Source organism: Lissotriton helveticus, chromosome 3_2 (assembly GCF_964261635.1).
Source record: "Lissotriton helveticus chromosome 3_2, aLisHel1.1, whole genome shotgun sequence".
NCBI lineage: Eukaryota > Metazoa > Chordata > Amphibia > Caudata > Salamandridae > Lissotriton > Lissotriton helveticus.
Genome location: NC_136062.1, coordinates 369,035,678 through 369,050,231, shown reverse-complemented (window position 1 = coordinate 369,050,231; position 14,554 = coordinate 369,035,678). Strand labels below are relative to the sequence as shown.

The 14,554-nt window shown below is 23.2% G+C and overlaps 1 protein-coding gene across 1 annotated transcript in view; it reads left to right on the top strand.

The window, feature by feature from the left end:
- Positions 1 to 14,554, top strand: part of LOC144826161 (uncharacterized) — a 197,153-nt gene that overhangs the window by 123,932 nt on the left and 58,667 nt on the right. The window lies entirely within an intron of this gene.

The window sequence follows — 14,554 nt, the reverse complement described above, 5'->3', positions numbered from 1 at the left end:
ATTATTATTATTATTATTATTATTATTTTTATTATTATTATTATTAATGTTATTTTATTATTAAGGCATTATTTCAACAAGGTAATTGAAAATGTCTTGCAAGATTAAGGACAGTGGATGCCTAGAATGAAATTGATTAAAAATTAGTTTAATTTTCAGAGAGTTGATTTCTGGAAAAAAAACATGTACATGTTTTATAAAGAAAAATGTGAGTGTGTTACTGCAAAAATGTTGATTTAAATTTAGTGTTAGGTTAAGGGTGATTGCATTATTTCAATAATTGTATTTTAAAAAAATGTGAGTGTGTTACTGCAAAAATTTTGATTTAAATGTAGTTTTAGGTTAAGGGTGATTGCATTATTTCAACAATTTAATTGAAATTTTCTTGCAAGATTAGGGTTGAGTGGAAGCCTAGAAAGACGGTTTAAAAAAATTACTTTTAGGTTTTAGTGAGTGCATTCCTGAAAAAAAAATTTACTTGTTTTATAAAAAAAATGTGAGTGTGTTACTGCAAAAATGTTGATTTAAATTTAGTTTTAGGTTAAGGGTGATTGCATTATTTCAACAATTTTATAAAAAAAAATGTGAGTGTGTTACTGCGAAAATGTTGATTTAAATTTAGTTTTAGGTTAAGGGTGATTGCATTATTTCAACAATTTTATAAAAAAAAATGTGAGTGTGTTACTGCAAAAATGTTGATTTAAATTTAGTTTTAGGTTAAGGGTGATTGCATTATTTCAACAATTTAATTGAAATTTTCTTGCAAGATTAGGGAGAGTGGAAGCCTAGAAAGACGTTTTTAAAAAATTACTTTTAGGTTTTAGAGAGTGGATTCCTGCAAAAAATTTTTACTTGTTTTTAAAAAAAAATGGGTGTGTTACTGCAAAAAATTTGATTTAAATCTAGTTTTAGGTTAAGGGATTATTTTTATTATTATTATTATTATTATTATTATTAATATTATTATTTTATTATTATTATTTTATTATTAAGGCATTATTTCAACAAGGTAAGTGAAAATTTCTTGCAAGATTAAGGACAGTGGATGTCTAGAATGAAATTGTTTAAAAATTAGTTTAATTTTCAGAGAGTTGATTTCTGAAAAAAAAATGTACTTGTTTTATGAAAAAAAATGTGAGTGTGTTACTGCCAAAATGTTGATGTAAATTTAGTTTTAGGTTAAGGGTGATTGCACTATTTCAACAATTTTATAAAAAAAAATGTGTGTGTGTTACTTCAAAAATGTTGATTTAAATTTGTTTCTAGGTTAAGGGTGATTGCATTATTTCAGCAATTTAATTGAAATTTTCTTGCAAGATTAGGGTTGAGTGGAAACCTAGAAAGACATTTAAAAAAAATTACTTTTAGGTTTTAGAGATTGGATTCCTGAAATTTTTTTTTACTTGTTTTATAAAAAAAATGTGAGTGTGTTACTTTAAAAATGTTGATTTAAATTTGGTTCTAGGTTAAGGCTGATTGCATTATTTCAGCAATTTAATTGAAATTTTCTTGCAAGATTAGGGTTGAGTGGAAACCTAGAAAGACATTTAAAAAAATTACTTTTAGGTTTTAGAGAGTGGATTCCTGAAAAAAAAATGTACTTGTTTTATAAAAAAAATGTGAGTGTGTTACTGCAAAAATGTTGATTTAAATTTAGTTTTAGGTTAAGGGTGATTGCATTATTTCAACAATTTTATGAGAAAAAATGTGAGTGTGTTACTGCAAAAATGTTGATTTAAATTTAGTTTTAGGTTAAGGGTGATTGCATTATTTCAACAATTTTATGAAAAAAAATGTGAGTGTGTTACTGCAAAAATGTTGATTTAAATTTAGTTTTAGGTTAAGGGTGATTACATTATTTCTACAATTTTATAAAAAAAAAATGTGAGTGTGTTACTGCAAAAATGTTGATTTAAATTTAGTTTTAGGTTAAGGGATTATTATTATTATTATTATTATTATTATGTTTATTATTATTATTATTATTATTATTATTATTATTATTATTATTATTATTATTATTATTATTATTTTATTATTAAGGCATTATTTCAACAAGGTAAGTGAAAATTTCTTGCAAGATTAAGGACAGTGGATGCCTATAATGAAATTGTTTAAAAATTAGTATACTTTTCAGAGAGTTGATTTCTGGAAAAAAAAAATTCCTTGTTTAATAAAAAAAAATGTGAGTGTGTTACTGCAAAAATGTTGATTTCAATTTAGTTTTAGGTTAAGGGTGATTGCATTATTTCAATAATTGTATTAAAAAAAATGTGAGTGTGTTACTGCAAAAATGTTGATTTAAATTTAGTTTTAGGTTAAGGGATTATTTGTATTATCATTATTATTATTATTTTTATTATTATTATTATTATTATTATTATTATTATTATTATTATTATTATTAAGGCATTATTTCAACAAGGTAATTGAAAATATCTTGCAAGATTAAGGACAGTGGATGCCTAGAATGAAATTGATTAAAAATTAGTTTAATTTTCAGAGAGTTGATTTCTGAATTTTTTTTTTACTTGTTTTATAAACTAAAATGTGGGTGTGTTACTGGAAAAATGTTGATTTAAATTTAGTTTTAGGTTAAGGGATTATTTTTAATATTATTATTATTATTAATATTAATAGTATTATTATTATTATTTTTATTTGTATTATTATTATTATTATTATTTTATTATTAAGGCATTATTTCAACAAGGTAAGCAAAAATTTCTTGCAAGATTAAGGACAGTGGATGCCTAGAATGAAATTGTTTAAAAGTTAGTTTAATTTTCAGAGAGTTTATTTCTGAAAAAAAAATGTACTTGTTTTATTAAAAAAAATGTGAGTGTGTTACTGCCAAAATGTTGATTTAAATTTAGTTTTAGGTTAAGGGGGATTGCATTATTTCAATAATTTTATTTAAAAAAATTTGAGTGTGTTACTGCAAAAATGTTGATGTCAATTTAGTTTTAGGTTAAGGGTGATTGCACTATTTCAACAATGTTATAAAAAAAAATGTGAGTGTGTTACTTCAAAAATGTTGATTTAAATTTGGTTCTAGGTTAAGGGTGATTGCATTATTTCAGCAATTTAATTGAAATTTTCTTGCAACATTAGGGTTGAGTGGAAACCTAGAAAGACATTTTAAAAAAATTACTTTTAGGTTTTAGAGAGTGGATTCCTGAAAAAAAATGTACTTGTTTTATAAAAAAATGTGAGTATGTTACTGCAAAAAAATGTATTTAAATGTAGTTTTAGGTTAAGGGTGATTGCACTATTTCAACAATTTTATAAAAAAAAATGTGAGTGTGTTACTGCAAAAATGTTGATTTAAATTTAGTTTTAGGTTAAGTGTGATTGCATTATTTCAACAATTTAATTGAAATTTTCTTGTAAGATTAGGGAGAGTGGAAGACTTGAATGACGTTTTAAAAAAATGAGTTACTTTTAGATTTCAGAGGGTGGATTGCTGAAATTTTTTTTACTTGTTTTATAAAAAAAATGTGAGTTGGTTACTGCAAAAATGTTGATTTAATTTTAGTTTTAGGTTAAGGGTGATTGCATTATTTCAACAATTTAATTGAAATTTTCTTGCAAGATTAAGGAGAGTGGAAGCCTAGAAAGACGTTTTAAAAAAATTACTTTTAGGTTTTAGAGAGTGGATTCCTAAAAAAAAAATGTACTTGTTTTATAAAAAAAAAATGGGTGTGTTACTGCAAAAATTTTGATTTAAATTTAGTTTTAGGTTAAGGGATTATTTTTATTATTATTATTATTATTATTATTATTATTATTATTTTTATTATTATTATTATTAATGTTATTTTATTATTAAGGCATTATTTCAACAAGGTAATTGAAAATGTCTTGCAAGATTAAGGACAGTGGATGCCTAGAATGAAATTGATTAAAAATTAGTTTAATTTTCAGAGAGTTGATTTCTGGAAAAAAAACAGGTACATGTTTTATAAAGAAAAATGTGAGTGTGTTACTGCAAAAATGTTGATTTAAATTTAGTGTTAGGTTAAGGGTGATTGCATTATTTCAATAATTGTATTTTAAAAAAATGTGAGTGTGTTACTGCAAAAATGTTGATGTAAATTTAGGTTTAGGTTAAGGGTGATTGCACTATTTCAACAATTTTATAAAAAAAAGATGTGAGTGTGTTACTGCAAAAATGTTGATTTAAATTTAGTTTTAGGTTAAGGGATTATTTTTATTATTATTATTATTATTATTATTATTATTATTTTTATTATTATTATTATTAATGTTATTTTATTATTAAGGCATTATTTCAACAAGGTAATTGAAAATGTCTTGCAAGATTAAGGACAGTGGATGCCTAGAATGAAATTGATTAAAAATTAGTTTAATTTTCAGAGAGTTGATTTCTGGAAAAAAAACATGTACATGTTTTATAAAGAAAAATGTGAGTGTGTTACTGCAAAAATGTTGATTTAAATTTAGTGTTAGGTTAAGGGTGATTGCATTATTTCAATAATTGTATTTTAAAAAAATGTGAGTGTGTTACTGCAAAAATGTTGATGTAAATTTAGGTTTAGGTTAAGGGTGATTGCACTATTTCAACAATTTTATAAAAAAAAGATGTGAGTGTGTTACTGCAAAAATGTTGATTTAAATTTAGTTTTAGGTTAAGGGTGATTGCATTATTTCAACAATTTAATTGAAATTTTCTTGCAAGATTAGGGTTGAGTGGAAGCCTAGAAAGATGTTTAAAAAAAATTACTTTTAGGTTTTAGAGAGTGAATTCCTGAAAAAAATGTACTTGTTTTATAAAAAAAACATGAGAGTGTGTTACTGCAAAAATGTTGATTTAAATTTAGTTTTAAGTTTAGGGTGATTGCATTATTTCAACATTTTTATTAAAAAAAATGTGAGTGTGTTATTGCAAAAATGTTGTTTTAAATTTAGTTTTAGGGTAAGGGTGATTGTATTATTTCAACAATTTAATTGAAATTTTCTTGCAAGATTAGGGAGAGTGGAAGCCCAGAAAGACGTTTTAAAAAAATTACTTTTAGGTTTTAGAGAGTGGATTCCTGAAAAAACAAATGTACTAGTTTTATAAAAAAGAATGGGTGTGTTACTGCAAACATTTTGATTTAATTTTAGTTTTAGGTTAAGGGATTATTATTATTATTATTATTATTATTATTATTATTATTATTATTATTATTATTATTGTTATGGCATTATTTCAACAAGGTAAGTGAAAATTTCTTGCAAGATTAAGGACAGCGGTTGCCTAGAATGAAATTGTTTAAAAATTCGTTTAATTTTCAAAGAGTTGATTTCCGGAGAAAAAAAATTACTTGTTTTATAAAAAAAAAATGTGAGTGTGTTACTGCAAAAATGTTGATTTCAATTTAGTTTTAGGTTAAGGGTGATTGCATTATTTCAATAATTTTATTTAAAAAAATGTGAGTGTGTTACTGCAAAAATGTTGATTTAAATTTAGTTTTAGGTTAAGGGATTATTTTTATTATTATTATTATTATTATTATTATTTTTATTATTATTATTATTATTATTATTATTATTATTATTATTATTAGTTTATTATTAAGGCATTATTTCAACAAGGTAATTGAAAATTTCTTGCAAGATTAAGGACAGTGGATGCCTAGCATTAAATTGCTTAAAAATTAGTTTAATTTTCAGAGAGTTGATTTCTGAAAAAAAAATTTACTTGTTTTATAAAAAAAAATGTGGGTGTGTTACTGCAAAAATGTTGATTTAAATTTAGTTTTAGGTTAAGGGATTATTTTTAATATTATTATTATTATTAATATTAATAGTATTATTATTATTATTTTTATTTTTATTATTATTATTATTATTTTATTATTAAGGCATTATTTCAATGAGGTAATAGAACGTTTCTTGCAAGATTAAGGACAGTGAATGCCTAGAATGAAATTGATTAAAAATTAGTTTAATTTTCAGAGAGTTGATTTCTGAAAAAAAAATGTACTTGTTTTATAAAAAAAAATTTGAGTGTGTTACTGCAAAAATGTTGATTTAAATTTAGTTTTAGGTTAAGGGTGATTACATTATTTCTACAATTTTATAAAAAAAATGTGAGTGTGTTACTGCAAAAATTTTGATTTAAATGTAGTTTTAGGTTAAGGGTGATTGCATTATTTCAACAATTTAATTGAAATTTTCTTGCAAGATTAGGGTTGAGTGGAAGCCTAGAAAGACGGTTTAAAAAAATTACTTTTAGGTTTTAGTGAGTGCATTCCTGAAAAAAAAATTTACTTGTTTTATAAAAAAAATGTGAGTGTGTTACTGCAAAAATGTTGATTTAAATTTAGTTTTAGGTTAAGGGTGATTGCATTATTTCAACAATTTTATAAAAAAAAATGTGAGTGTGTTACTGCGAAAATGTTGATTTAAATTTAGTTTTAGGTTAAGGGTGATTGCATTATTTCAACAATTTTATAAAAAAAAATGTGAGTGTGTTACTGCAAAAATGTTGATTTAAATTTAGTTTTAGGTTAAGGGTGATTGCATTATTTCAACAATTTAATTGAAATTTTCTTGCAAGATTAGGGAGAGTGGAAGCCTAGAAAGACGTTTTTAAAAAATTACTTTTAGGTTTTAGAGAGTGGATTCCTGCAAAAAATTTTTACTTGTTTTTAAAAAAAAATGGGTGTGTTACTGCAAAAAATTTGATTTAAATCTAGTTTTAGGTTAAGGGATTATTTTTATTATTATTATTATTATTATTATTATTAATATTATTATTTTATTATTATTATTTTATTATTAAGGCATTATTTCAACAAGGTAAGTGAAAATTTCTTGCAAGATTAAGGACAGTGGATGTCTAGAATGAAATTGTTTAAAAATTAGTTTAATTTTCAGAGAGTTGATTTCTGAAAAAAAAATGTACTTGTTTTATAAAAAAAAATGTGAGTGTGTTACTGCCAAAATGTTGATGTAAATTTAGTTTTAGGTTAAGGGTGATTGCACTATTTCAACAATTTTATAAAAAAAAATGTGTGTGTGATTTAATTTGTTTCTAGGTTAAGGGTGATTGCATTATTTCAGCAATTTATTGAAATTTTCTTGCAAGATTAGGGTTGAGTGGAAACCTAGAAAGACATTTAAAAAAAATTACTTTTAGGTTTAGAGATTGGATTCCTGAAATTTTTTTTTACTTGTTTTATAAAAAAATGTGAGTGTGTTACTTTAAAAATGTTGATTTAATTTGGTTCTAGGTTAAGGCTGATTGCATTATTTCAGCAATTTAATTGAAATTTTCTTGCAAGATTAGGGTTGAGTGGAAACCTAGAAAGACATTAAAAAAAATTACTTTTAGGTTTTAGAGAGTGGATTCCTGAAAAAAAAAATGTACTTGTTTTATAAAAAAATGTGAGTGTGTTACTGCAAAAATGTTGATTTAAATTTAGTTTTAGGTTAAGGGTGATTGCATTATTTCAACAATTTTATGAGAAAAAATGTGAGTGTGTTACTGCAAAAATGTTGATTTAAATTTAGTTTTTAGGTTAAGGGTGATTGCATTATTTCAACATTTTATGAAAAAAAATGTGAGTGTGTTACTGCAAAATGTTGATTTAAATTTAGTTTTAGGTTAAGGGTGATTACATTATTTCTACAATTTTATAAAAAAAAAATGTGAGTGTGTTACTGCAAAAATGTTGATTTAAATTTAGTTTTAGGTTAAGGGATTATTATTATTATTATTATTATTATATTGTTTATTATTATTATTATTATTATTATTATTATTATTATTATTATTATTATTATTATTATTTTATTATTAAGGCATTATTTCAACAAGGTAAGTGAAAATTTCTTGCAAGATTAAGGACAGTGGATGCCTATAATGAAATTGTTTAAAAATTAGTATACTTTTCAGAGAGTTGATTTCTGGAGAAAAAAAAAATCCTTGTTTAATAAAAAAAATGTGAGTGTGTTACTGCAAAAATGTTGATTTCAATTTAGTTTTAGGTTAAGGGTGATTGCATTATTTCAATAATTGTATTAAAAAAATGTGAGTGTGTTACTGCAAAAATGTTGATTTAAAATTTAGTTTTAGGTTAAGGATTATTTTATTATCATTATTATTATTATTTTTATTATTATTATTATTATTATTATTATTATTATTATTATTATTATTATTAAGGCATTATTTCAACAAGGTAATTGAAAATATCTTGCAAGATTAAGGACAGTGGATGCCTAGAATGAAATTGATTAAAAATTAGTTTAATTTTCAGAGAGTTGATTTCTGAATTTTTTTTTTACTTGTTTTATAAACTAAAATGTGGGTGTGTTACTGGAAAAATGTTGATTTTAAATTTTGTTTTAGGTTAAGGGATTATTTTTTAATATTATTATTATTATTAATATTAATAGTATTATTATTATTATTTTTATTTGTATTATTATTATTATTATATTTTATTATTAAGGCATTATTTCAACAAGGTAAGCAAAAATTTCTTGCAAGATTAAGGACAGTGGATGCCTAGAATGAAATTGTTTAAAAGTTAGTTTAATTTTCAGAGAGTTTATTTCTGAAAAAAAATGTACTTGTTTTATTAAAAAAAATGTGAGTGTGTTACTGCCAAAATGTTGATTTAAATTTAGTTTTAGGTTAAGGGGGAATGCATTATTTCAATAATTTTATTTAAAAAATTTGAGTGTGTTACTGCAAAAATGTTGATGTCAATTTAGTTTTAGGTTAAGGGTGATTGCACTATTTCAACAATGTTATAAAAAAAAATGTGAGTGTGTTACTTCAAAATGTTGATTTAAATTTGGTTCTAGGTTAAGGGTGATTGCATTATTTCAGCAATTTAATTGAAATTTTCTTGCAACATTAGGGTTGAGTGGAAACCTAGAAAGACATTTTAAAAAAATTTACTTTTAGGTTTTAGAGAGTGGATTCCTGAAAAAAAATGTACTTGTTTTATAAAAAAATGGAGTATTGTTACTGCAAAAAATGTATTTAAATGTAGTTTTAGGTTAAGGGTGATTGCACTATTTCAACAATTTTATAAAAAAAAATGTGAGTGTGTTACTGCAAAAATGTTGATTTAAATTTAAGTTTTAAGGTTAAGGGTGATTGCATTATTTCAACAAATTTATTGAAATTTTCTTGTAAGATTAGGGAGAGTGGAAGACTTGAATGACGTTTTAAAAAAATGAGTTACTTTTAGATTTCAGAGGGTGGATTGCTGAAATTTTTTTTAACTTGTTTTATAAAAAAAATGTGAGTTGGTTACTGCAAAAATGTTGATTTAATTTTAGTTTTAGGTTAAGGGTGATTGCATTATTTCAACAATTTAATTGAAATTTTCTTGCAAGATTAAGGAGAGTGGAAGCCTAGAAAGACGTTTTAAAAAAATTACTTTTAGGTTTTAGAGAGTGGATTCCTAAAAAAAAAATGTACTTGTTTTATAAAAAAAAAATGGGTGTGTTACTGCAAAAATTTTGATTTAAATTTAGTTTTAGGTTAAGGGATTATTTTTATTATTATTATTATTATTATTATTATTATTATTTTTATTATTATTATTATTAATGTTATTTTATTATTAAGGCATTATTTCAACAAGGTAATTGAAAATGGTCTTGCAAGATTAAGGACAGTGGATGCCTAGAATGAAATTGATTAAAAATTAGTTTAATTTTCAGAGAGTTGATTTCTGGAAAAAAAACATGTACATGTTTTATAAAGAAAAATGTGAGTGTGTTACTGCAAAAATGTTGATTTAAATTTAGTGTTAGGTTAAGGGTGATTGCATTATTTCAATAATTGTATTTTAAAAAAATGTGAGTGTGTTACTGCAAAAATGTTGATGTAAATTTAGGTTTAGGTTAAGGGTGATTGCACTATTTCAACAATTTTATAAAAAAAAGATGTGAGTGTGTTACTGCAAAAATGTTGATTTAAATTTAGTTTTAGTTAAGGGATTATTTTTATTTATTATTATTATTATTATTATTATTATTATTATTATTATTATTATTATTATGTTATTTTATTATTAAGGCATTATTTCAACAATGGTAATTGAAAATGTCTTGCAAGATTAAGGACAGTGGATGCCTAGAATGAAATTGATTAAAAATTAGTTTAATTTTCAGAGAGTTGATTTCTGGAAAAAAAAAATGTACATGTTTTATAAAGAAAATGTGAGTGTGTTACTGCAAAAATGTTGATTTAAATTTAGTGTTAGGTTAAGGGTGATTGCATTATTTCAATAATTGTATTTTAAAAAATGTGAGTGTGTTACTGCAAAATGTTGATGTAAAATTTAGGTTTAGGTTAAGGGTGATTGCACTATTTCAACAATTTTATAAAAAAAGATGTGAGTGTGTTACTGCAAAAATGTTGATTTAAATTTAGTTTTAGTTAAGGGTGATTGCATTATTTCAACAATTTAATTGAAATTTCTTGCAAGATTTAGGGTTGAGTGGAAGCCTAGGAAGAAGTTTTAAAAAAAATTACTTTTAGGTTTTAGAGAGTGAATTCCTGAAAAAATGTACTTGTTTTATAAAAAAAACATGAGAGTGTGTTACTGCAAAAATGTTGATTTAAATTTAGTTTTAAGTTTAGGGCTGATTGCATTATTTCAACATTTTTATTAAAAAAATGTGAGTGTGTTATGCAAAATGTTGTTTTAAAATTTAGTTTTAGGGTAAGGGTGATTGTATTATTTCAACAATTTAATTGAAATTTTCTTGCAAGATTAGGGAGAGTGGAAGCCCAGAAAGACGTTTTTAAAAATTACTTTTAGGTTTTAGAGAGTGGATTCCTGAAAAAACAAATGTACTAGTTTTATAAAAAAGAATGGGTGTGTTACTGCAAACATTTTGATTTATTTTTTGTTTTGGTTAAGGGATATTATTATTATTATTATTATTATTATTATTATTATTATTATTATTATTATTATTATTATTGTTATGGCATTATTTCAACAAGGTAAGTGAAAATTTCTTGCAAGATTAAGGACAGCGGTTGCCTAGAATGAAATTGTTTAAAAATTCGTTTAATTTTCAAAGAGTTGATTTCCGGAGAAAAAAATTACTTGTTTTATAAAAAAAAATGTGAGTGTGTTACTGCAAAAAATGTTGATTTCAATTTAGTTTTAGGTTAAGGGTGATTGCATTATTTCAATAATTTTATTTAAAAAAATGTGAGTGTGTTACTGCAAAAATGTTGATTTAAATTTAGTTTTAGGTTAAGGGATTATTTTTATTATTATTATTATTATTATTATTATTTGTATTATTATTATTATTATTATTATTATTATTATTATTATTATTAGTTTATTATTAAGGCATTATTTCAACAAGGTAATTGAAAATTTCTTGCAAGATTAAGGACAGTGGATGCCTAGCATTAAATTGCTTAAAAATTAGTTTAATTTTCAGAGAGTTGATTTCTGAAAAAAAAATGTACTTGTTTTATAAAAAAAATGTGGGTGTGTTACTGCAAAAATGTTGATTTAAATTTAGTTTTAGGTTAAGGGATTATTTTTAATATTATTATTATTATTAATATTAATAGTATTATTATTATTATTTTTATTTTTATTATTATTATTATTATTATTATTATTTTATTATTAAGGCATTATTTCATCAAGGTAAGTGAAAATTTCTTGCAAGATTAAGGACAGTGGATGCCTAGAATGAAATTGTTTAAAAATTAGTTTAATTTTCAGAGAGTTGATTCTGAAAAAAAAATGTACTTGTTTTATAAAAAAAATGTGAGTGTGTTACTGCCAAAATGTTGATTTAAATTTAGTTTTAGGTTAAGGGTGATTGCATTATTTCAATAATTTTATTTAAAAAAATGTGAGTGTGTTACTGCAAAAATGTTGATGTAAATTTAGTTTTAGGTTAAGGGTGATTGCACTATTTCAACAATGTTATAAAAAAAAATGTGAGTGTGTTACTTCAAAAATGTTGATTTAAATTTGGTTCTAGGTTAAGGGTGATTGCATTATTTCAGCAATTTAATTGAAATTTTCTTGCAAGATTAGGGTTGAGTGGAAACCTAGAAAGACATTTTAAAAAGAATTACTTTTAGGTTTTAGAGAGTGGATTCCTGAAAAAAAATGTACTTGTATTATAAAAAATTTGAGTGTGTTACTGCAAAAATGTTGATTTAAATTTAGTTTTAGGTTAAGGGTGATTGCATTATTTCAACAATTTTATAAAAAAAAATGTGAGTGTGTTACTGCAAAATGTTGATTTAAATTTAGTTTTAGGTTAAGGGTGACTGCATTATTTCAACAATTTAATTGACATTTTCCTGCAAGATTAGGGAGAGTGGAAGCCTAGAAAGACGTTTTTAAAAAATTCTTTTAGGTTTTAGAGAGTGGATTCCTGAAAAAAAAAATGTATTGTTTTAAAAAAAAAATGGGTGTGTTACTGCAAAAAATTTGATTTAAATCTAGTTTTAGGTTAAGGGTGATTACATTATTTCTACAATTTTATAAAAAAAAAATGTGAGTGTGTTACTGCAAAAATGTTGATTTAAATTTAGTTTTAGGTTAAGGGATTATTATTATTATTATTATTATTATTATGTTTATTATTATTATTATTATTATTATTATTATTATTATTATTATTATTATTATTATTATTATTATTATTTTATTATTAAGGCATTATTTCAACAAGGTAAGTGAAAATTTCTTGCAAGATTAAGGACAGTGGATGCCTATAATGAAATTGTTTAAAAAATTAGTATACTTTTCAGAGAGTTGATTTCTGGAAAAAAAATTCCTTGTTTAATAAAAAAAAATGTGAGTGTGTTACTGCAAAAATGTTGATTTCAATTTAGTTTTAGGTTAAGGGTGATTGCATTATTTCAATAATTGTATTAAAAAAAATGTGAGTGTGTTACTGCAAAAAATGTTGATTTAAATTTAGTTTTAGGTTAAGGGATTATTTTTATTATCATTATTATTATTATTTTTATTATTATTATTATTATTTTATTATTATTATTATTATTATTATTATTATTATTATTATTAAGGCATTATTTCAACAAGGTAATTGAAAATATCTTGCAAGATTAAGGACAGTGGATGCCTAGAATGAAATTGATTAAAAATTAGTTTAATTTTCAGAGAGTTGATTTCTGAATTTTTTTTTTACTTGTTTTATAAACTAAAATGTGGGTGTGTTACTGGAAAAATGTTGATTTAAATTTAGTTTTAGGTTAAGGGATTATTTTTAATATTATTATTATTATTAATATTAATAGTATTATATTATTATTTTTATTTGTATTATTATTATTATTATTATTTTATTATTAAGGCATTATTTCAACAAGGTAAGCAAAAATTTCTTGCAAGATTAAGGACAGTGGATGCCTAGAATGAAATTGTTTAAAAGTTAGTTTAATTTTCAGAGAGTTTATTCTGAAAAAAAAATGTACTTGTTTTATTAAAAAAAATGTGAGTGTGTTACTGCCAAAATGTTGATTTAAATTTAGTTTTAGGTTAAGGGTGATTGCATTATTTCAATAATTTTATTTAAAAAAATGTGAGTGTGTTACTGCAAAAATGTTGATGTCAATTTAGTTTTAGGTTAAGGGTGATTGCACTATTTCAACAATGTTATAAAAAAAATGTGAGTGTGTTACTTCAAAAATGTTGATTTAAATTTGGTTCTAGGTTAAGGGTGATTGCATTATTTCAGCAATTTAATTGAAATTTTCTTGCAACATTAGGGTTGAGTGGAAACCTAGAAAGACATTTTAAAAAATTACTTTTAGGTTTTAGGAGAGTGGATTCCTGAAAAAAAATGTACTTGTTTTATAAAAAAATGTGAGTATGTTACTGCAAAAAAATGTATTTAAATGTAGTTTTAGGTTAAGGGTGATTGCACTATTTCAACAATTTTATAAAAAAAAATGTGAGTGTGTTACTGCAAAAATGTTGATTTAAATTTAGTTTTAGGTTAAGGGTGATTGCATTATTTCAACAATTTAATTGAAATTTTCTTGTAAGATTAGGGAGAGTGGAAGACTTGAATGACGTTTTAAAAAAATGAGTTACTTTTAGATTTCAGAGGGTGGATTGCTGAAATTTTTTTTTACTTGTTTTATAAAAAAAATGTGAGTTGGTTACTGCAAAAATGTTGATTTAATTTTAGTTTTAGGTTAAGGGTGATTGCATTATTTCAACAATTTAATTGAAATTTTCTTGCAAGATTAAGGAGAGTGGAAGCCTAGAAAGACGTTTTAAAAAAATTACTTTTAGGTTTTAGAGAGTGGATTCCTAAAAAAAAAATGTACTTGTTTTATAAAAAAAAAATGGGTGTGTTACTGCAAAAATTTTGATTTAAATTTAGTTTTAGGTTAAGGGATTAATTTTTATTATTATTATTATTATTATTATTATTATTATTTTTATTATTATTATTATTAATGTTATTTTATTATTAAGGCATTATTTCAACAAGGTAATTGAAAATGTCTTGCAAGATTAAGGACAGTGGATGCCTAGAATGAAAT